Genomic DNA, 24,291 nt, shown 5'->3' with positions numbered 1-24,291 from the left:
ATGGTAAATTTGGGGGTTAAGAGGGCCCCTTTTACATGGGTGCCCCTCCCACAGAATCACAGGTCTGTTTAAGAAGCCTTATCAAGTCTGCTGTCCCTCATAAGTCTTACAGATGCAACTCACTGATGGGAACCCAAACCCTTTTCACCAGAAAAGGTAAAATAGTCTAGGGCAAAAAAAGGCTTCCTGGGACCAGAACATAAAAACATAAAGGTTAATAGAATTAGAAAATGTAATGTTTAAACACACTTTATGTAAGGTAGTTGTAACCCCATTTACCTGTCTTATGAAAATGGGTGCTATATTTAACCAGGTGCTGTTTTCCCCTTTCTAGTACCATAAAACTGAAGACATGTCAATGTGCTCATGTAAATCCTCCACGGCATAGCCTTTTGTGTAACGCATTTATCAGGGCTGATGGCAAAAACTATGAGTACTTTTCAATAACACCAACTGAGCTAGAGAAGTTCTACTTGATGAGGCATTTACTGCCTTGCTATGAAATATTAACTGAAGCTACCCCTAGACTAATGGAAAAAATGTTTCCCAAAGAGTTCCATGATAAAATAAAAAATGGTTTACATACATCTTGCTACCTAATAAGCAGAAAGCCTTTTTCCTAGGACTAATTGTGAGAAGCTGCTAAACTCTATTTGTCTATCTGTTTGGTTTGTAAACAACATTTCCAAGGTAAACAAACAGCTTGTCTTAAAAGCTGCTGCCCTGGTTAAAGGAGGGTCAGGAAAATCTTTTTCTTTTAAGTTGTTTGGGTAAAGTATGTTTTTGTAAGCAAATTTACCTTTCTGAGTTCTCCAAAATTTAGACTGTAATTTTATAACAGTATAGTTGTCTGCATGAGTTCAATAATAGTTAAAAAATAATTGTTTTAAGGGAAGAGCATGACACTTTATACTAGATTTCAGCCCTAACATTGTAAGTGCAGATTAAATCATTATTTCTTGGCTACAATAATCCTCTAGAAGGTACCAGATTATAATTTTTCTTTATATGTTTAGTTGGTGCCCTAATGAAATAGGTTTCTTTTTCTGTTCTAACATATGAATTACTCTTATAACTGTCAAACTATAAATGTTATTTATCTCTCCTTGTTTTACTTCCAAGGAAACCAAAATCATGGTATTCTGAAGACCAGAGATATGAATCTCCCTCATTTGGCATCCCCTGGCCCTGAATCTGTTTCACTGCTAATGCTCTGCAGCCAAAACTATACAAGCTGCCTCCCTCTAGGCCCAGGTGCTATCGTGGAAGAGGTGGGTGCATAAAATTGTAACAGCCATTTTGAGGGATAAAATTAGATCAAGATCAAAGCCTCCAAATCCAAAAGGTGGTAAAAAATGCCTAAACAGCTGGTTAAACAAGTGTAGTTGCCTTCTAAATTATTATGTGTCACTTTTGCATCCACCCCAACCATAAAAATTTTCTGCTTACTATAAAATTAAAGGAAAATATTTCCTAACAGGATAAAATACCTTGTAACAAAGCCTCCTGGGTATAATACTCCCAATTATGAGTTGTGGAGATAAATCTATCTATATTTTTATTTTTCAGAACAATGTTTATGTTGTGTATAGCTAATTGCTGTAAGTCTGTAACAGAAATGAAGCTTACAATAGCTCAACACATAAAAGTTAAAAATAAGTCAGTCTTGCAACTTTGCCTTTTGGTTTTATTGTTGGCTTTATTTATTGAGTTATTTATTTTTTGAGGCATAAACAGTCTTTACTGGACTCAGAGCAGGAGTCTGTGGGTCTTGAGGGCCTCTGTGTATTTGTCAATTTTCTTCTCCACGTTCTTTTCAGCCTGTTTCCGTAGCCTCATAAGGCCATCAAACACCTTGAGGTGGTTCAGGGAGGCCTGGCCTCCTTGGTCTTGTGAAGCAGCGTGTGGCTCACAGTCTGCTGGAAGATGCAGATGGGGGCCAGGAAGTGGTAAGTGCTTCAGGAAGGGTTGCTGTTCATCCCTTTGCAGAGGAAGGCTAGGTACTTCAACTTGTTTCTGTAGACATTGCCAGAATGTTAACACCCCTGCAGCATATGACCCCCACCTTCTAGCCTGCTTAGCCACCATGGCGGTCAGAAAGCCCAGGAGATGGCTTCGACCATCGAGCTCCAGGACCTGCCCCTCCACCATCTTCGGCAGCCACCTGGGAAAGGAGTTCCCTGTTTTTAGATGAAACAGGGAAGGGTATGGGGCCCCCTCACCCCTGAGGTACCTCTGCCAGATTTCCCTGGAACCCTGTTTGAAAACCACAGATCAAGTTCAATGGTCATTGTCCATATGAGGAAACGGGAGCGAAAAGAATAGAAAGGACGAAGACAACCTTGTGCAGAGGGAGCAGCAGGATTAGGACTTCACCCTCCTACTTCTTGGGGTTCTGCTCTTTCCTGCTCCCTACTTTGCTATGAAGAACAGAGCCAGGGTGTGAAGTTACAGGGGCTGTGCACGGTCTGGCCCAGGGCTGTAGGGGACCATTTGCCACAAGAAGCCAGTAGCCAGGTATGGTGGCTCACACCTGTAATCCCAGCACTTTGGGAGGCCAAAGAAGGTGGAAGGCTTGAGCCCAGGAGTGCCAGACCTGCCTGAACAATGTGGCAAAACCCTGTCCCTACAAAAAGTACAAAAACAATTAGCCAAGTGTGCTGGCACACACCTGCGGTCCCAGCCACTTGGGAGGCTGAGGTAGGAGGGCTGTAATGGGCCGTGATTGCACCACTGCAATTGGGCGGCATATGAATGAAGTATACTTGCCAATCTTGCCTGGGTACCTGGTCCCGGGCTTGGTGGGTAGGAAAAGGCAGTGGCCGGAGGGAGCCCTTGGGTGATACTGAGTGGCAGATAGAGCAGGACTGGGTAATTTCTCGAACGTGGCTGGAAAGGTGAGGACAAGTGAGAATAGGGTGGAGAAGTTGCAAGAGAGGTTTGTAGCCAACATGGAAAGAGTTGTGGAGGCTTTGGAGGTGAGGAAGGTTTTGAGAGTGAGAAAGAATGAAGTGCCTTCCTTGACACCATGGTCCTTGCTTTTGAAGGTTTTGGGCTCAGAAGTCCTCCTTTTCTTCTGAGGAATAGAGAGGAAAGAACAAGGACAGGGACAGAAACTGGCCTTGCATGGGTTGTAGGGCTACTTGTTTGGCTACCTGATCTGCTAACACATTTCCAGCTGATATAGAATTGTCTGGGGTTTGGTGGCCCCTGCAATGAATGATGGCAACTTTCTGTGGGTGCCTGGCAGCTTGAAGGAGTTTATGACAAGAGTGTTCTTTGCAGTTAGAAAACCCCGTTCTTTCCAGATGGACAAGTGTGAGTGTACTACACGGAACACATAATGAGAATTTCAATATATGTTGATCTGTGGTCCGGCTGCTAGAGTGAGAGCTCAAGTGAGGGCGATGAGTTCAGCTTTTTGGGAGGTGGTGCCTACGAGGAGCAGCTTGGCTTCAATAGTGTTGGGGGTGACACTGTAGCATAGCCAGCATGTCGGCATCCTTTATGTAGGAAGGAGCTGCCGTCTACAAACCAAGTAAAGGAGGCACCTGGAAGGGATTGGTCTGTTAGGTTTGGAAAAGGTATAAGAAAATTTTGAACAGTGTTCACACAGAAGCATGTAGGGTCTTGGGTGGTTGTAGCTTCAGGTAAGATTATGGCCGGGTTTAGATGGGAGCTGGTTAGCACGGTGATGTGGGGAGTTTCTATGAATAGAGCATACAGTTGGAGGAGCCGTGGGGCAGAGATGAGACTTACTACACTGCGGTGAGCTAGCGCATGTCTTTGATGTTAAAGGTTGAATAAACAGGTTGGCATGAAGAGATAGTTTTAGGCTTTCAAGGGTGAGGACAGCAGCTGCTGCCAATGCTTGGAGGCAGGCAGGCCATCCAAGAACTGTGGCATTGAGCTGTTTGGAGAGGTAGGCAGCAACCTGGAGGGTGGGTCCCTTAGAGTGGGTTAGAACACCTAGTGCATCTCCATGCCATTCATCAGTATAAAGGGAGGAAGGTTTGGTGAGGTCTGGGAGAGTGAGGACAGGGGCTGAGGTGAGAGCCTTATGGAGTAGATGAAAAGGTTGGGTAATAGGCTGTGCAGGGTTTAAAGGCTCCTGGAGAGGGCCTTTAGCAGCTTGGTGTAATGGCTTGGCAAGTAGAGTGAAGGAGGGGACCCAGAGCCTAAAATATCCTGCTAGTCCTAGAAAACAGAGAATTTCTTGCTTAGTCTGCAGAGGCAGGAGGGACTGGAGGAGGGATATGCGGTCGGTTGTGAGCGCTCGGGTTCATGGGGTAAGTGCTAGGCCTAGATAGGTGACTAAAGGGGTGCATATTTGTGCCTTTTTAGGGGAGACCCAATACCCCCCCTCTGCCAGGAAATTTAAAAGAGAGATAGTATGGGTGTTGCAGCCCTTTTGAAAGGGCTACATAGGACCAGGTCATCAACATATTGAAGGAGAGTGGATGGTTTTAGGGGTGAGGTACAGAGGTCACGAGCAAGGGCCCGTCCGAAAAGGTGGGGGCTGTTCTAAAACCTTGAGGCAGTACACACCAGGTGAGCTGACATGAAAGGTTGGTGTGGGGTTTTCCCACATAAAGGCAAAGAGGTTTTGGGAATCAGGGTGTAAAGGAATGTGAAAAAAGTATTCTTTAGGTTTAGAACGGAAAAATGGGTGGTATTGGAGGGAACTGCAGAAAGTAAAGTATATGGGTTAGGAACTACTGGACATACGGGGAGCACAGCTTGGTTAATGAGCCTGAGGTCCTGGACTAAAGGATAAGTTCCACCGGGCTTTTTAACAAGTAGAACTGTTGTGTTAAAAGGGGAGTTTGTTGGGCGGAGTAGGTGACTGGTGAGGAGGTGAGAAATGACAGGCTTTAGGCCTACAGGAGCTGCTTGGGGGATTGGATACTGCTTCTGTGATAGGAACTGGGTGGGCTCTTTTTTTTTTTTTTTTTTTTTTGAGACAGAGTCTCGCTCTGTCACCCAGGCTGGAGTGCAGTGGCATGATCTCAGCTCACTGCAAGCTCAGCCTCCCAGATTCATGTCATTCTCCTGCCTCAGTCTCCTGAGTAGCTGGGACTACAGGCGCCTGCCACCACACCCGGCTAATTTTTTGTATTTTTTTAGTAGAGACAGGGTTTCATCGTGTTAGCCAGGATGGTCTTGATCTCCTGACTTCGTGATCTGCCCGTCTCGGCCTCCCAAAGTGCTGGGATTACAAGCTTGAGCCACCGTGCCCAGCCTGGGTGGGCTCTTTAAGGATAATGCAGACGGGGGTGTGGTGTTCTGTGACTGAGGATGTGGAATTATCCCAAACAGTGGGGTTAACTACAGATGGGGGATAAGGAAAGGTTGTGTGTTTTAGGGTGGGAGGTTAAAGGAGTAGAAGAAAGCTAGAAGTACCGGAGGGGTCTGGGTGGATGCATTGGGTACTATGGGGCATGTGGAAATGGAGAGTAGTGTGGAGTTTTAAAAGGATGTCTCTGCCTAGGAGTGCAGTTGGGCATGACAACAGGACTAAAAAAGAATGAGTGAAGGCAAAGGTATGCAGGGAGCAGAAAAGTGGAGGGGGGTGCTCGGGGTTTGGAGACTGGTCCATCAATTCCCATAACAGAGACTTGGGAGGACTGGGTGCCTTCTGAAAAATTAGGTAAAGCAGAGTAGTTTGCCCCAGTATTAATTAAAAAAACATATGGGCCTACCTGCCACCAGCAGGATTACCCTTGGCTCAAATGAAGAGATGGCAGTTGCTGGGGCTTCCATTCCAGGGCACTGTCAGTCTTCAGCAGCGAGGCCAATGAGATCTGAGTAGGAGGTTTTGGCCAGTTCAGGAAGGGATGGGGTGGTCCTTGTGGGGGCTGCTCACAATCTGACTTCCAGTGGGGTCCTCTGCAGAGGAGGCACAGCCTGGTGGGCTTACCTGGGTTTGGGCATTGTCTGGACCAGTGGCCTTCATTGATGCACTTGAAACAGGCACCAGGTGGAGATGCATTGCTAGGAGGCTTCCGTGTGGAGTTGCGGCCCCATGGGCCTGCAGGGCCCCCGATAACGGAGGCAAGCGTTTGAAACTCTGCCTGTTTTTGCTTTTTACTTTCCTCATCACTATTGTTAAAGACTTTGAAGGCTAAATTAAGAAGGTCTTGTTGTGGGGTTTGAGGGCCGTTGTCAAGCTTCTGAAGCTGGCGCCGAATATCGGGGGTGGATTCTGGGCTAGCTGGGTCTGGGTTGGTATACTTTCTCATGGCTTCAGTTACATGAGAGAGAAAAAGGGCTGGGTTTTTGACAGGACCTTGGGTGATTTCTGAGAGTTTTTCATAGTTGACTGCTTTATGGGCACCCTTTTTGCGTCCTGTAAGGAGACACACAATCATGTGGTCTCGATGGTGGCATCCAGGGGCTCCGTCTTGATAATCCCAGTGGAGGTCCTGGTTGGAGACTGCCTCTGCACCAGTAGGCTGGGCAGGAGCTTGGTGATGAATTGTATCAGCATGTGCCTGAACCAGGATCCAGATACAGTCCAGGTCTTCTGGGGTGAGGGTGGAAGAGAGGATAACATAGAGGTCATGCCAGGTTAGTTCATAAGACTGGATAAGGTACTGAAACTCTCTAATATAAGAGGTAGGGTCTTCTGGTAATGAACAAAGTCCTTTGTTAATTTGAGAGCCATCAGTGAGGGAGAAGGGAACATGAACTCTAACAATACTTTCACTTCCTGCTACTTCCCAAAGGGGGCACTCTAGCACAGGCACTGAAGTAAGGGTGGGACATGGGCCAAAGATGGTGCCTGAGTGAGTATGGGTGGGAGAAAAGGAAGAATCTGGATGTGGTTCCCGCTGAGGGTTTGAAGGGGGAAGTGGGGTGGAGTTAACAGGCAGTGGAGGATAGATAGGGGTGTAAGGTGGCGGGATGGGTTTACAAGCCTCAGGAGAGGGTGATGGGGGAGAAGAATGGGTACAGGCAATACTAGAATTGTCCTGAGGAGGGGACGGTGTAGAAAAAAGAAGTGAATACTGCCGCCTGGGAAGATGGCGACTGGGAAGATGGCAGCTGAGAAGATAAAGAGGAGGCTGGTGGGGGGGTTAAAGAAGGTGGTTGAGAGGGAGAGGTAGGGGTTGGGAGGGGTGGGCAGCAGTCTGCTGGATCGATGGAGGAAAAAGAGGTAGGGTCGGGAGGAGAAAGGCGATCTAGGCAGCGAGAAAGGAGGAGAAGGATTTGAACAGGTGAGCAAGAATTGCAAAGGTCAGGTTGTGATCTGAGTGCAAGAAGGCCCGGACCTAAGGAATTTCTCCCCATTTCTCCAGTCGTCATCAGTAATTGCTTAAATTGGTTAAAATTGTAAAGTCGAATATTCCATTTGCGGGCCATTTGGAACCATTATCCAATTCGTTTTGTGCCCAGACTGAATTGCATAAGAAGACAAGGTGCTTAGGGCAGGTATCTTGCTTGAGGCCTAAGGTTTGTAGGTATTTTTATGAGGCAGCCTACAGGGCCGTCCTTTGGAATGGAAGACTGGGAATTTCCCACAACGGAGGGTAGGTTTGGGAGAACAGGGAAAAGGAGACCGTCTTGGATGGCCAGAGGGAGACAGTAAAAGGAGCAACTGTCCTTGCTGCCTTTTTCATTCCCGGAATGGGATCAAATGGCTTAGAGGTGTCTCCCTAAAACCAGATGATCAGTGAGTACCTGGCACACGCCCACGCCTTCTTAAACCAACGTTGGATTTTTGGACTGGAGAAACCAAAAGAGGCCATGTGGATTTTTTCCTGTTTACTGGGCTCCCAGGGAAACTTACCAGTAGGCGAGATCAGTGACCAATGTGCATGCACAGAGAGGCGACAGGAGGCTGAGGAGCTTCCTTTGTCTGGCTGCTGTGGCCTGCTCTCTGGGGTGGAGGGGTAGGTCCACGGGGGACGTGGACTGGAGTCCCTCCTGGGTTTCAGCACCAGACACAAGGCTCTTGTATTGGTTCAAACCCCAAGAGCACTCCGACAAACAACACAAGGCGGTGTGGAGGAACACACTGTTTTAATGAGTGCCTGGGTGCAGGCGGGCTGAGACCTAAAATAGCGTCACCCCCAAATGAGGATGGGACAGGGGTTTTATAGTCTCCTGTAAACAGGAAGTGTCTCAGTCTGATGTGACTGCTGCACAGTACCCAGACGGCCTCTCTGTTGGTCTTCATGGAGTCTTCTGGACAGCTCTCTTCCTGCTTTTGCTATCTTGCTGACACTGCTGGCGCAAGTGGTCTTGTGCCTTGGGACTGGGCGTGAAAAGGGAAGAGTTATTCATTCCCTTAAGCTTTCAGGCCCTGGGGAGAAACTTTCACTAGCTAGAAGGAGCCTGAAGGAAATCTGGTTTCAGCATAAACATGATGATGGATTTCACAGTGCCACAGTATTGTCGGCTTTTTAAAACTTTACTTAAAATAATAATTTTCAGAAGTAATGAATGCCTGTCTACATCCATTCTTATCTGGCCTAGAACAATTAACTGGCTATAAATCTTTTGACTCTTAAGGCCCTCAGCCATAGAGATTCCTGCCAAGAAAAAAAAATGACACTTTAGAATTATATGACCTTTCATGTGACAAAACCTTTTATCTCCCAAATACCAGTATATGATGCAATACAAAAGTGGGAGTGGGGGAATAGATTTGTCTACTGTTAGCAAGTCTATAACAATTTAGACACCAAGGACCAGGCATTTCTTGCATTTAATTTATACCCTCCTCAGGATGCTATGCCTATGGAGATAAACTGGCCAGAAAAGAGATTAAATTTATTAAATTCTAATTTAATGTTGGTCCCACAATTTCCAAATAAGATTTATCATAGTGTTCAAATAACCCTTAATAAGGAAGGTAAACACACTGTGGGTCTGATCAAAGAATATGATGATGCATGCAGGGTCTTCTTTCTGGCGATTGGGTTATTAATTGCCCTCTGATTCTACCTATAACCTTGGATGCCCAAATCTTCACTATCTTTGTGATAGACATTTTCTTGTAAATGTTATGCCAAATACAGTAGAAGGAAAGGCACAATTAAAGACGCAGGTCATGATAGCTCAGAAAATAGATCTGATCCGGGATTTTTTTTTTTGGCTAAACCATAAGCCTGACTCCATTTTACCCCTTAAAGAATTGGCTATTATATCAGATCAGGCTGTGTCCTCCCATTTTCAAATCACTAATACTTAAAACTATTACCATCAAATCAGAGGACTCCAGGAACAAGACTTCCTAGCACTGTGGGACCCTGCCTGATGGTCAAATCAGACAACTCTAGGAATGAGCCTTCCTAGCGCTGTGGGACCTGCTGCTGTTTTTTGGCCTGCACATGCATTCTATGGAATGCCTTTTAGCCAAGAGCAGGGACTGAGGACTAAGCTCTGATTTTTTATTTTAATCTTGTCCAAATTCCTATCTAAGGGGTCTGGGGAGTCATGCCCTATAGACTGTAAATTCTTGTCAGATGGGTTTTATTTAACCCTGTATGTGGTGACTTACTTTCCAGTCTGACTCTGGCATAACGAGAAAGAAAATCAAAATGTTTTATACCAAAATATATTTCCTTGCCATACTTTGAAATTACCCTGCAAAGTCTCTTGTAGGAAAAACCCACATTCTATAGAGAATCCCATTTCCCCTTTGTTTTCCTTCCTTTCCAGATCAAGGAGATAATCAACTAAGAGCCAGAGATGCTTTTAGGTCAGATAAGAAATATTTTACAACCTTCTCTCTCTGAAGTCTGCTGTCTGAGAGCTTCCTCTGCACAATAAAACTTATTCTCCATAATCCTTGATCTGAACCTGAACACTTCCTTTCTACTGATTTCAGGTCTTCAGATAAACTCAACCAATTGTCAACCAGAACATGTTTAAATTTACCTATAGCCTGGAAGCCCCCACTTTGAGTTGTCCGGCCTTTCTGAACCAAATCAATGTGTTTCTTAGATGTATTTGATTGATGTCTTATGCCTCCCTAAAATATATAAAATCAAGCTGTATGCCGACCAGCTTGGGCACGTGTTTGCAAGACCTGAGAGCTGTGTCGTGGGCCATGGTCACTCATATTTGGCTAAGAATAAATCTCTTAAAATATGTTACAGAGTTTGACTCTTTTCATCGACAACTTCAACTGTGGACTTCATATGTCTGTTTTTAGTCCCATTGCCTTTGATATTCAAGAAGAAATTGTCCTCAACAGGATAAAGTGTATTTCCTTAAAATATACAGTTGCATCAACTGATTTATTTGTATTTTTATTACCTCTGCAGTCCAGACTACTTATAAACATTCATTAATCAGCAGTTTGTCCTTAGTTCAAATATTTCATAACTTAAAAACCGTAAATCGCTTTAGAGCGTACACTCATCTCTGTGCTTACAACATTTTGAAATATTGACAACATATACTTAAAGATGGTTTTGATCATTATAAGCTTAGTTCTATTCATCTAGTTACAATACATACAGCTATGATAGCCATAAATATATCAATACAAAGAGAATGAAAAGGCAATATTGGTTAAATACGGATAAAAATGCCAACAAAAACTTGCATGCCAGGAGGACATTTGAGGGTGATTTTTACATAAATCTTTGGCTTGGGCTTGTTAGTGGGCTGGGTTGTAGTGGAAGCATGTTGCCCAAGTGGCATGGAAAGCTCATGAGAGAATAGCTTAGTAATGGAGATGTTAAATGACAAATAGAAATCATTCACCTATTGAGTTTTATCATGTACAAAAGGCAACATTTTAAAATATATGACTTTTATTGCATTTGCTAAGTAGGAATAACTTATTTCTCCACTATGTTGCATTACTATATCTGCATCATCCTTTTTTTTTTTTTGCATGCAGGGAAATGCCAGAGAAGTAGCAGGAAAGAGGCCCTGGCCTCCATAATCACTGTTCATGGAAGGGAGAAAAGGAGAAAAAGAGGGAAGAGAAAATTCACCATAATTTCTCTACCATATCACTGAGAAAATAGTTTATTTCCAGTAACATTGACATAAAAAGAGAATAAACTCATACATTGCTGATTACTTGGAGTTGGCAAGAAAGCTTACACAGGCTTTTTCTAATCATGTGGTAATATCATGTTAGGTGGCAGATCCTTTAATTGTCTTAATAATTTGTGATCCCAGTGGTTAGATATACTTTGTAGATGTGAGATGCATAAAAACATATTTTGTTATCACACAACATTTTGAGTTTGCTTTTTCCATAGAACCTGAATGCTTTTATCTGTCTTCTGTGTCTTAGAGATGAGTAAAAACAAAAAAAAAACCCACTACTTTTATAGTACTTTGTCCTCTGTTCTCTGTTTTACATCTACTTTTTTATAGTTTTTTTTTTAACTCTTCAGAAGAGATTTCAAACTTTTCTTCACAAGAGATTTCAAATTAAGACTGCTGTTATTTTTTGAGGCACTTTCTGAAGACCCTCTCTCCCCACCAGTTTGTGTTTGGTACACTGTAGATGCTGTGAGGATTTAATCAAATTAAAATGTGTGTTTCCTACCGGAGTCAACCACAGCCTCTGAAGATTCTTTGTGCAAATTTGACAAAGGCACGCCTTCCCTAGCAGGTACAGCTCTGTACAAGGGTATGAAGCCTGGAGAGCAGAGTACAGACTAGATTTCAGACCCTGTTAGACGTTAGCTGGGTGCTTAACTGGAGAAAAAAAAAAAGATTTGTAACACCATATGTCTGACATGAGACAGTGGGAAGATCTGATCCAGGTACTCAGGATTCCAGGTGGTAGAGGCTCTCTCACTGTGGCATGATCCCACCTAGAATAGTCTTAGTGAATGTCAAGGAAGGGGAGAAGAGACAGAGGGGTGAACAGCCAGCCATGCTTTGGCCTTCTACACACAGATCATTGGCAGGACGAGCCACATGGCCTTGCCTAACTCCAAAGGGGCTGAGAAATTCAGGAGAGCAAACAGAACGTTTTGTGGGCACTATTATCTCTATCAAAGCTACAATCTTTGAGGGATATATTTTTAGATGTTTTTATCCCTAGAGTACTTAGCATAGTGCTCTATACACAGAAACCACTCAAAATGTTCATTATACTGAATTCATTAAATTGTTTGACTCAGCCTATTTTGCTTTTCTTTTGCATGTTGTTTGCCTACTTTAAAAGCAAACCTGGCTTTTTGAAAGCCTCTTCTCTATTGGATCTATTGCAGAAAGGTGACACATAAAGCGATGCACATTGATAAATTTCCCTTTGGGACTGTCTAGAAGCTGTGACAGAAAAGAATAAAGTAGAAAAAGAGAAATAAGACCTCTTACTTACCTCTCTGTATTAGAAACAAATGCTTTAAAATAAAACTGAAAACAAAGATGAGGAAAGAGTAGGAACTGGTTCTCACTATGAGATACTGCTACTCATAAACATAGGAAGGCTCTTCTCTTTGACAAAACATCTGTTTGTTGTTGTGTAGACATGGCCTCTCCAATGTGACCTACATTTAAAAGTATGTTATTACATATCGATCTATGACTAAAGGTTACACATGGAATCTTGTGAAGTTTACTGATGGCTTTATCACTGGGAGGTAGAGCTTAAAATATTCGAGTAACTCTCAAGCTAAATCTTTGAAGCCGTGGGAAAGGAGCTGAAGTTGGAAACACACATGTGCTCTATCCACATCAGCAGAGGTACTTTGTGTAAAGTGCAGGAGTACTCACTCATCTAACTGTGAGAGAACTCATCTATGCCCACTCTGGATGGGACTGATATGGGAAGTGGAAGGAAATTAGGGAAGAAACAATCTTTGATACCGTTGACAGCCCTTTACCCCTTGGTCTTTAGTTTCTTTCTTTTTTTTTTTTTTTTCTGTGACTAGTTCCTTCCTGCTTCTACTCTTCCCTCTCTAACCATTTTATCCTATTTTCCTGCCCTGGCTCCTAGAGAGTCCTCAAGGAAATGTATCAACATACACAGCTTTATGTGTCACCTTTCTGCAATAGGTGCAATCTATATTTGCAAGCAATAAAGGTAGGACTTCAGTTTCCCAGTGCATAGCATCTAGGAAATTATCAGCATAAATTTCAAAAGTTATAAGTCTGGTCTGGTTTTGACATTATCTGTCATTGGGGTTTGGGGGCAAATTATTTAAACTCTCTGAGCTTTGGTTTCCTTTTATATGAAATAAAAATAATAAATGCATCTTGATTATACTTGCAGAGCTGTTGTGTGAATAAAGAGTGAAAATGGTGAGAATAGACAATTTAATGTACAGCCAGTCCTATAAAGAATACTTTAAATATTACTGAGAAAAAAAAATCTGAAGCTATAGCCCTGACGACTGTTTCTAGCATCAGTTCTGAATTTCCACCTATTTTCTCAGTATCTGCCTCCACACTTGAAAGCTATCTTTAAACACCTTAACTTCAACATCTTCAGAAGCAAATTCTATCTCCCCATTTCCCATGATATTTACTTCCCCTTGTCCCTCTCTCAAGCTTCCTCCATTCGTCCATGTCATCACCATCCACCCATTTTTTTTTTCACCTGGAAGCCTGTCATCTGTAACTCATCTCTCTACTGAACCTCATATTTGCCTTATCCAATCAGCTTACAAATCTTGTCGGTATTTCCTCTAAAATGCTCCTGAGTCTATACACCATTTCATTCAGATTGCTACCACTCTTCTGTCCTGTTCAGATCCTAACCACTTTTCTTTTTCCTCCAGCCTGTCATCAGCATTTTACCTCTATATCAGTGATGATTCATTATGGGAAGAGATCAGTGGCTGCTCCTGGCCCCTTTCCTTTGGCAGTGACTGTGGAGAAAATCTGTATATTAGATAGATCCGATACTTTAGTCCCTTCTGATCTGAACATGTGCCTCAGAGTCTATAGTCATAATATACTTCAGTCAACCAAAAAAAAAACCTGTTAAATAAAAATACAAAGGTATTTTTAAGCTCCTGGTACAGGAGTTTGGTGCATAATAAGCCTATTCAAGGAGGAAATGGGCTAGTATTTTTCCCTTTAGTGCAACTAACATTTTATCTGAAACCAAGGAGGGGATAGCTGCAAAGCTACAAGACTATACTGGTGTCAATCGCTTCCAAGTTAGTAATGTCAATGCAATACAATGGGGTTTTTGTTTACTTAAGTTCAAGCAATGGTCTCTGCATCCTAGGTCTTAAGCTTTACCTCCTTGTGCCCTGACATATGTGTTCATTGTGAAAAAATCTTGTGTTTACTTTATGAGACCAGAAATGAAGATAAAACAAAAAAGCCTCAAAACTCTTTAGTGTGTTTATTATTTCATCTGTGTATCTCCTGAAAAGCCTTGTTTTTCACTCATGATGTAAAAACTTTCTAACCAATTAAAGACAACTTCGGGTCTCACACATGCAAACTGAAGAGCTGTGCTTTCTTCTCCACGTGTTTCACATTAGACCAATTTTTTCATCAGTGAGAAACAAAGTGGTAGATTTGAGTTCCTGGTAGGGGCTGATCTAGAAATATCAAAGTATTGAAAGATGAATGCAACATCAAGACTCAGAGTCAACAAGGTTCCTTTCACTTCAGAAACACTAATATACCACTATGGAAAATCCCCAGTGACATTCCAAGGAGTGGTGTATCTTTGTATTTCCAAAATGCTAGTTTTTCTACTTTCAGTTTGAGTGAATGACTACATAGGCACTGACCTTTTGAGTTTTATCTTACTACTGATGCTAAACTAAATAGCCATTTCAGGGTTAAATTTGTCTTCTTCTTGAGATTGGTTCTGTTTTCTACCAAATAATATTATAAAAATTGGTTGCAGCTTCAAAACGTCTTAGACCATTTATTCATTTACTTTCAAGAAAAGCCTTTCCTCTTTATGAGCAATAAAGAGATGATAAAAATTAAAAGTAGAGGATATTTGCATAGCTCTTATCCTGTGCTAGTCATTGTTCTAAGCCCATTACATACGTTAATTTATTTAATTGTCACACTAACTCTACAAAGTAGATATCATTATTATACCCATTTACCTGTGAAGGAAGCAAAGCAGCATAGAGAAATAAAAAGGGATGGCTCCCCATCTTGCATCTCATCTTGTTCAAACATGAGACTCCAAAGTCCCTCACTTTCATGAATGTTAATTTATTTATTCCTGTCTTCATTTAGGAGTTGACACAGCATACATCATTCATTCAACAAATATTATTTTAGCACAGACCATGTACCAAACACCAAGTACACTTACAAAGCAAACATAAAGGCATGGTCCCTGAGGAAGAAGATCTCCTAGTCTAGCAAGGGAGACACCAACCAAAGGACAATTGTATGTGTGAGACCACAGCAAAGGATCATGTAAATGAGACTCCCAAGCCAGGGATAGAAGCCAGGAAAGAAGGTAGAGTGACCCATGTCCTGAAGGTCAAGTATGAGAGGGCATGTGGCTCAGAGAGCAGAACGTGGGGAGTAGGAAGCTGTGAAAAGACATCTAAGTAGGTTGGTGTGGCTGGAGTACAGGCTATGAGAAAAGAAGTTGGGCTTTGGAATTTCCCTGAACTTCACTTTTCTACTAATTTGTCAGGTGTCTTAGGACACTTACTCTGACCCTTCGTTTCCTCATCTTTAAATGAGAAATGATAGTTACCCCAAACACTTGTCATGAGGATTAAATGAAATAACGTATGTGTATTAGTTTCCTGTGACTGCTATAAAAATTAGCACAAACCCGGTGGCTTCATGTAACAGAAATTTATTCTCTTATAGTTCTGGAGACCGGAAGTCTGAAATCAGTATCAGTGGGTTGAAATCAAGATGTCAGGAGGGCTGCACTCCCTCTAGAGGGTCTGGAGGAGAATTGGTTTCTTGTCCCCTTTAGCTCTTGGTAGCTGCTGGCAGTCCTTGGCTTGTGGATGCATCACTGCAATCTCTGCTTCCATGGCCACATAATCTTCTTATCGTCTTCAGTGTAACCCCCCTTCTGCCTCTCTCTTATGAGGACACCTGTGATTACATCTAGGGCCCACCTAGATAATCTAGGATAATCTCACCCTCTCAAGATCCATCTGCAAGGATCCCTTTTTCATATAAGGAAATATTTAAAGGTTCCAGGGATTAGAACATTTCAGGGTGGTGGGCAGTTATTCTGCCTACTACACTATGTAGAGGATCTATGCATATCAGAGGTCCTCAATACATGCTAATTTGCACCCTTTCTTTATTATACTTGTGCTAGGGCATCAAAGAGCCTTAATCTGAATGTTTAGACTTTATATCTGCTGGCCTTTCTTTCTATTCCTAAGAAAGGGTTAGACAGCTTTGGTCTTCCAGACAAGCTTGTCAATATAAAAATAAAAAGAACACAAAGATGAATAGCTTTGTGATAATGCAGGAAACAATTTTTGTTTATTTTGCTAATGCAGTCTAAACCATTAAGATTACTATGTTGAGGTAACAATGGTGGTATTTTTCAGAGAGGGCTTCTTTTCCACAATTTATATTCTAGGCATGGCAATGGGCTTTGTGTGTGATTTAGAGTAGTTATCTATTGATCTCGTTTTCTCTAAGTGTTACTCATTCTCCTTTGCCCATCAGCATATGGGAAGAATAATCATTGCAAAGGTCAAGTAGCACTTACGAGCAATTTAAGAGTCAAAGCATGAAGCTACGAGCTTGGGGATATTGCTCAACCTCATACAGACTCATCAACCCTTACATTTATTTTGACAAAGAGACAAATATTTTCATAACTCACTGACCCTAAGTCAAGAGAAAATCTCAAGGATTTGAGATAAAATATTTATTGCCCTGAAAAAGTAAAAATTTAAATTCACTTAGAAAATTACTGTTAATGGGCTCCAGTCTACAGCTCCCAGCAAAATCAATGCAGAAGGTGGGTGATTTCTGCATTCCCAACTGAGGTACCCAGCTCATCTCATTGGGACTGGTTAGACAGTGGGTGCAGCCCAGGGAGGGTGAGTAAAGGCAGAGTAGGGCATTGCCTCACCTGAGAAGCACAAGGGGTTGGGGAACTGCCTCCCCTAGCCAAGGGAAGCCGTGAGGGATTGTGCCATGAGGAAACAGTGCACTCAGGCCCAGATACTACGATATTCCCATGGTCTTTGCAACCAACAGAGCAGGAGATTCCCTCAGGTGCCTATGCTACCAGAGCCCTGGATTTCAAGCAAAAAACTAGGTGGCCATTTGGGCAGACATTGAGCTAGCTGCAGGAGATTTTTTTCATACCCCAGTGGTGCCTGGAATGCCAGTGAGACAGAACCATTCACTACCCTGCAAATGGGGCTGAAGCCAGGGAGCCAAGTCGTCTAGCTCAGAGGATCCCACCCACATGGAGCCCAGCAAGCTAAGATCCACTGGCTTGAAATTCTTGCTGCCAGCACAGCAGTCTGAAGTTGACCTGGGACACTTGAGCTTAGTGGGGGAGGGGCACCTGCCATTACTGAGGCTTTAATACACAGTTTTCCCCTCACAGTGTAAACAAAGCCACCAGGAAGTTTGAACTGGGCAGAGCCCAACATGGCTCCACAAAGCTGCTATAGCCAAACTGCCTCTCTGGATTCCTCATCTCTGGGTAGGACATCTCTGAAAGAAAGGCAGCAGCCTCAGTCAAGGGCATATAGATTAAAATTCTCATCTCCCTGGGAAAGAGCACCTGGGAGAAGGGGTGGCTGTGGGCGCAGCTTCAGCAGACTTAAACGTTCCTGCCTGCCGGCTCTGAAGAGAGCAGTGGATCTCCCAGCACATGCTGAAGCTCTGCTAAGGGAAAGACTGCCTCCACAAGTGGATCCCTGAACTTCATGCCTCCTGACTGGGAGACACCTCCCAGCAGGGGTCAACAGACACCTGATACAGGAGAGCTCTGGCTGGCATCTGGCAGGTGACCCTCTGGGGCGAAGTTTCCAAAGGAAGAAACAGGCAGCAATTTTGGCTGTTCTGCACCCTCCGCTGCAGGGTGTGGAGTGGACCTGTAGCAAACTCCAGCAGACCTGCAGCAGAGGGGCCTGACTGTTAGAAGGAAAACTAACAAACAGAAAGGAATAGCATCAACATCAACAAAAAGGACATTCACACAGAAACTGCATCCGAAGGTCACCAACATCAAAGACCAAAGGTAGATCAATCCACAAAGGTGAGGAAAAACTGAAAATTCCAAATACCGGAAGGCCACTTCTCCTTGAAAGGACTATAACTCCTTGCCAGCAAGGGAACAAAATCGGACAGAGAATGAGTTTGATGAATTGACAGAAGTAGGCTTCAGAAGATGGGTAATAACAAACTACTCTGAGCTAAATCAGCATGTTCTATCCCAATGCAAGGAAGCTAACAACTTGAAAAAAGTTATAGGAATTGCTAACTAGAATAACCAGTTTAGAGAAGAACATAAGTGACCTGATGGAGCTGAAAAACACAGCACAATAACTTCCTGAAGCACACACAAGTGTCAATAGCTGAACTGATCAAGCAGAAAAAAGGATATCAGAGACTGAAGATCAACTTAATGAAATAAAGGGTGAAGACAAGATTAGAGAAAAAAGAATGAAAAGAACGAACAAACCTTGAAATATGGGACTATGTGGAAAGACTAAACCTATGTTTGATTGGTGTACCTGAAAGTGACAGGAGAATGGAACCAAGTTGGAAAACAATCTTCAGGATATTATCTAGGAGAACTTTCCCACCTCGCAAGACAGGCCATTCAAGTTCAGGAAATACAGAGAACACCACAAAGATACTCTTCAAGAAGAGCAACCCCAAGACACATACTCATCAGATTCACCAAGGTTGAAATGAAAGAAAAACTGTTAAGGGCAGCCAGAGAGAAAGGTCTGGTTACCCACAAAGGGAAGCCCATCAGACTAACAGCAGATCTGTCTGCAGAAACCTTACAAGCTGGAAGAGAGTGGGGGCCAATATTCAATATACTTAAAGAAAAAAAATTTTCAACCCAGAATTTCATATCCAGCCAAACTAGGCTTCATAAGCGAAGGAGAAATAAAATCCTTTACAGACAAGCAAATGTTGAGAGATTCTGTCACCACCAAGCACTAAATATGGAAAGGAAAAACTGGTACCAGCCACTGCAAAAACATACCAAATTGTAGAGACCATTCACACTATGAAGAAACTGCATCAACTAACAGGCAAAATAACAAGCTAGCATCATAATGACAGGATCACATTCACACATAACAATATTAACCTTAAATGTAAATGGGCTAAATGCCCCAATTAAAAGACACAGACTGGCAAATTGGAAAAAGAGTCAAGACCCATCTGTGTGCTGTATTCAGGAGACCCATCTCACATGCAAAGATACACACAGGCTCAAAATAAAGGGATGGAAGAATATTACCAAGCAAATGGAAAGCAAAAACAAACAAACAAACAAATGAAAAACAGGGGTTGCAATGCTAGTCTCTGATAAAACAGACTTTAAACCAACAAAAATCAAAAGAGACAAAGAACGGCATTAGATAATGGTAAAAGGATCAATTCAACAAGAAGAGCTAACTATCCTAAATATATATGCACCCAATACAGGAGCACCCAGATTCATAAAGCAGGTCCTTAGAGACCTACAAAGAGACTTAGACTCCCACACAAAATAGTGGGAGACTTTAACACCCCACTGTCAATATTAGACAGATCAATAAGACAGAAAATTAACACAGACATTCAGGACTTGAACTCAGCTCTGGACCAAGTGGACCTAATAGACATCTACAGAACTCTCCACCCCAAATCAACAGAATACACATTTTTCTCAGCATTACATCACACTTATTGTAAAATTGACCACATAATTGGAAAAAAACACTCCTCAGCAACTGCAAAAGAATGGAAATCATAACAGTCTCTCAGACCACAGTGCAATCATATCAGAACTCAGGATTAAAAAACTCACCCAAAACTGCACAATTACATGGAAACTGAACAACCTGCTCCTGAATGACTACTTGGTAAATAACAAAATTAAGACAGAAATAAATAAGTTATTTGAAACCAATGAGAACAAAGATGCAATGTACCAGAATCTCTGGGACACAGCTAAAGTGGTGTTTAGAGAGAAATTTATAGCATAAATGCCCACAGGAGAAACTGGGAAAGATCTAAAATTAACACCCTAACATCACAATTAGAAGAACTAGGGAAGCAAGAGCAAACAAATCCAAAAGCTAGCAGAAGATAAGAAATAACTAAGATCAGAAGTTACTAAGATCAGAAATAACTAAGACAAGAAATAACTAAGACAAGAAATAACTAACTGAAGGAGATAGAGACATGAAAGGCCCTTCAAAAATCAGTGAATTCAGGAGCTGGATTTTGGAAAAGATTAACAAAATAAATAGACTGTAGCCAGACTAATAAACAAGAAAAGAGAGAAGAATCAAATAGATACAATAAAAAATGATAAAGGGGATATCACCATTGATTTCACAGAAATACAAACTACCATCAGAGAATACTATAAACACCTCTATGCAAATAAACTAGGAAATCTAGAAGAAAAGCGTAAATCCCTGGACACATACTCCCTCCCAAGACTAAACCAGGAGGAAGTTGAATCCCCGAATAGACCAATAACAGGCACTGAAATTGAGGCAATAATTAATAGCCTACCAACCAAAAAAAGCCCAGGACCAGATGGATTCACAGCCGAATTCTACCAGAGATACAAAGAGGAGCTGGTACCATTCCTTTGAAACTACTGCAAACAACAGAAAAAGAGGGAATCCTCCCTAGCTCATTTTATGAGGCCAGCATCATCCTGATACCAAAACCTGGCATAGACACAATGACAACCAAAAGATTTAAGGCCAATATCACTGATGAACAATGATGTGAAAATCCTCAGTAAAATACTGGCAAACCAAATCCAGCAGCACATCAAAAAGCTTAGCCACCACGATCATGTTGGCTTCTTCCCTGGGCTGCAAGGCTGGTTCAACATACTCAAATCAATAAATGTAATCCACCACATAAAGAGAACCAATGACAAAAATCACATGATTATCTCAATAGATGCAGAGAAGGCCTTTGATATAATTCAACAGCCCTTCATGCTAAAAACTCTCAATAAACTAGGTATTGATGGAACGTATCTCAAAATAATAAGAGCTATTTATGACGAACCCACAGCCAATATCATACTGAATGGGCAAAAGCTGGAAGCATTCCCTTTGAAAAACAGCACAAGACAAGGATGATCTCTCTCATCACTCCTATTCAACATAGTATTGAAAGTTCTGGCCAGGGCAATCAGGCAAGAGAAAGAAATAAAGGGTATTCAAATAGGAAAAGAGGAAGTCAAAATGTCTCCATTTGCAGGTGACATGATTGTCTATTTAGAAAACCCCATCATCTCAGCTCGAAATCTCCTTAAGCTGGTAAGCAACTTCAGTAAAGTCTCAGGATACAAAATCAATATGCAAAAATCACAAGCATTCCTATATGCCAATAATAGACAAACAGCCAAATCATGAGTGAACTCCCATTCACAATTGCTACAAAGAGAATAAAATACCTAGGAATACAACTTACAAGTGATGTGAAGGACCTCTTCGAGGAGAACTACAAATCACTGCTCAAGAAAATAAGAGAGGACACAAACAAATGGAAAAACATTCCATGCTCATGGACAGGAGGAATCAATGTTGTAAAAATGGCCATACTGCCCAAAGTAATTTGTAGATTTAATGATATCCCCATCAAGCTAGCATTGACTTTTTTCACAGAATTAGAAAAAACTACTGTAAATTTCATATGGAACCAAAACAGAGCCCATATAGCCAAGACAATGCTAAGAAAAAAAAAAAAAAAAGCTTGAGGCATCATGCTACCTGATTTCAAACTATACCATAAGGCTGCAATAACCAAAACAGCATGGTACTGGTACCAAAACAGAGATATAGACCAATGGAACAGAGCAGAGGCCTCAGATGCCACACATCTACAACCATCTCATCTTTGCAATGGGGAAATGATTGCCTATTTAATAAATAATGGTGTTGGGAAAACTGGCTAGCCATATGCAGAAAACTGAACCTGGACCCCTTCCTTACACCTTATAGAAAAATTAACTCAATGTGGATTAAAGACTTAAACATAAGATCTAAAACCATAAAAATCTTAGAAGAAAACCTAGGCAATACCACTCAGGATATAGCCATGGGCAAAGACTTCATGACTAAAACGCCAAAAGCACTGGCAATAAAAGCCAAAATTGACAAATGGGATTTAATTAAACTAAAAAGCTTCTGCACAGCAAAAGAAACTATCATCAGAGTGAACAGGCAACCTACAGAATGGGAGAAAATTTTTGCAATCTATCCATCTGACAAAGGGCTAATATCCAGAATCTACAAATAAACAAATTTACAAGAAAAAAACAAACAACTCCATCAAAAAGTGGGTGAAGGATATGATCAGATCCTTCTCAAAAGAAGACATTTATGCAGCCAACAAACATATGAAAAAAGCTCATCATCACTGGCAATTAGAGAAATGCAAATTAAAACCACAATGAGATACCATCTCATGCCAGTTAGAATGCTGATCATTAAAAAGTCAGGAAACAACAGATGCTGGAGAGGATGTGGAGAAATAGGAACGGTTTCATACTGTTTTGGGGAGTGTAAATTAGTTCAACCATTGTGGAAGAAAGTGTGGTGATTCCTCAAGGATCTAGAACCAGAAATACCATTTGACCCAGTAATCCCATTACTGGGTGTATACCCAAAGGATTATAAATCACTCTGTTATAAAGACACCTGCACATGTATGTTTATTGCAGCACTATTCACAATAGCAAAGACTTGGAACCAACCCAAATGTCCATCAATGATAGACTGGATAAATAAATTGTGGCATATATACACCATGGAATACTATGCAGCCATAAAAAAGGATGAGTTTATGTCCGTTGCTGGGACATGGATGAAGCTAGAAACCATAATTCTCAGCAAACTAACACAGGAACAGAAAACCAAACACCACATGTTGTCACTCATAAGTGGGAGCTGAACAATGAGAACACGTGGACACAGGAAGGGGAACATCACACACTGGGGCCTATCAGGGGTGAGGGGCTAGGGGAGAGATAGTATTAGAGAAATACCTAATATAGATGATGGGTTGATGGGTGCAGCAAACCATTATGGCATGTATATACCTGTGTAACAATCCTGCACATTCTGCACACGTATCCCAGAACTTAAAGTATAATAAAAAAAAGGAAAGAAATTGGACAAGGGGCCTAATTTCTCACTGCACAAGTGTTCATCCCCTGACTTTAGTCATTTTCCCCCTCAGTGTATGCTATGTTGACTTCGGACTTTATTGGTAGGCAGGTAACAAGGAGCTATTTAGCACTGTTTTTTTTTTTTTTTTTTTTGAGATGGAGTCTCACTCTGTTGCCAGGCTGGAGTGCAGTGGCGTGATCTTGGCTCACTACAATCTCCACCTCCTGGGTCCAAGCGATTCCTCTGCCTCTGCCTCAGCCTCCCACACCTGGCTAATTTTTTTATTTTAGTAAAGATGGGGTTTCACCATGTTGGCCCGGATGACCTCGACCTCCTGACCTCGTGATCCACCCACATCAGTCTCCCAAAGTGCTGGGATTATAGGCGTGAGCCAAAGGGAACAGTGACACAATCGGGTTTATATCAGAGATGGATCTCTTTGGTGGCATCATGAAGGAGGGATTCAAGGAAGTAGAGCTTTTAGGCACACAAAGCAACTCAATTCTAGATCAACTATTGCTGAAAATTGCATTGCAGCATGGCGGTTAAAGATGTGGGCGCTTTACTTAGGTATACATCCATTCAAATTTGACTTCTGCCATTTATGCAGAATGTAAACTTGAGCTAGTCACTTGTCTTCTCTAAGTCTCAGTTTCTTATCTACTAAAACAGAGTAATTACAACAGGGTTCTTATGAAGTTTGATTGCAAAGAGATATATGAAGCACTTAGCACAGTGTCTGGCTCATTAACTATAGCTATGATTATTATTATCATATGGAATGGGTTATTCGTTTCCCTTGCCAACTCCATGATTATGGAGTAGTTTTTCTAAAACCACTGTGCTTCCAACATAGGGAAAGAAGGACACATGGTTGACCACCCCATCAGTCGGCCTCTCTCCCTCTGCAACCCACAATGCTTTAAAAGCAGAAGGAATGGCTACTTATTCCTTCCCCTACTTTATAATCTTATTCTTCTACTTAAAGGCAGCAGCCTTGTGATCCAGCTGTCAGATACGGAGTGGCAGCTTACCCACTTTACAGAAGAAACTT

At 42.0% G+C, this 24,291-nt stretch overlaps 1 pseudogene; it reads right to left on the bottom strand.

Moving 5' to 3' along the window:
- Nucleotides 1–1,749: 1,749 nt before the first annotated feature.
- On the bottom strand, nucleotides 1,750–2,151 carry LOC116462574 (large ribosomal subunit protein uL13-like; annotated as a pseudogene).
- Nucleotides 2,152–24,291: the final 22,140 nt, after the last annotated feature.

This window comes from Hylobates moloch, unplaced genomic scaffold, assembly GCF_009828535.3.
Source record: "Hylobates moloch isolate HMO894 unplaced genomic scaffold, HMol_V3 SCAFFOLD_23, whole genome shotgun sequence".
Taxonomy (NCBI): domain Eukaryota; kingdom Metazoa; phylum Chordata; class Mammalia; order Primates; family Hylobatidae; genus Hylobates; species Hylobates moloch.
The sequence above is the reverse complement of the archived record's forward strand: the minus strand, read 5'-3'. Positions and strand labels throughout refer to the sequence as shown.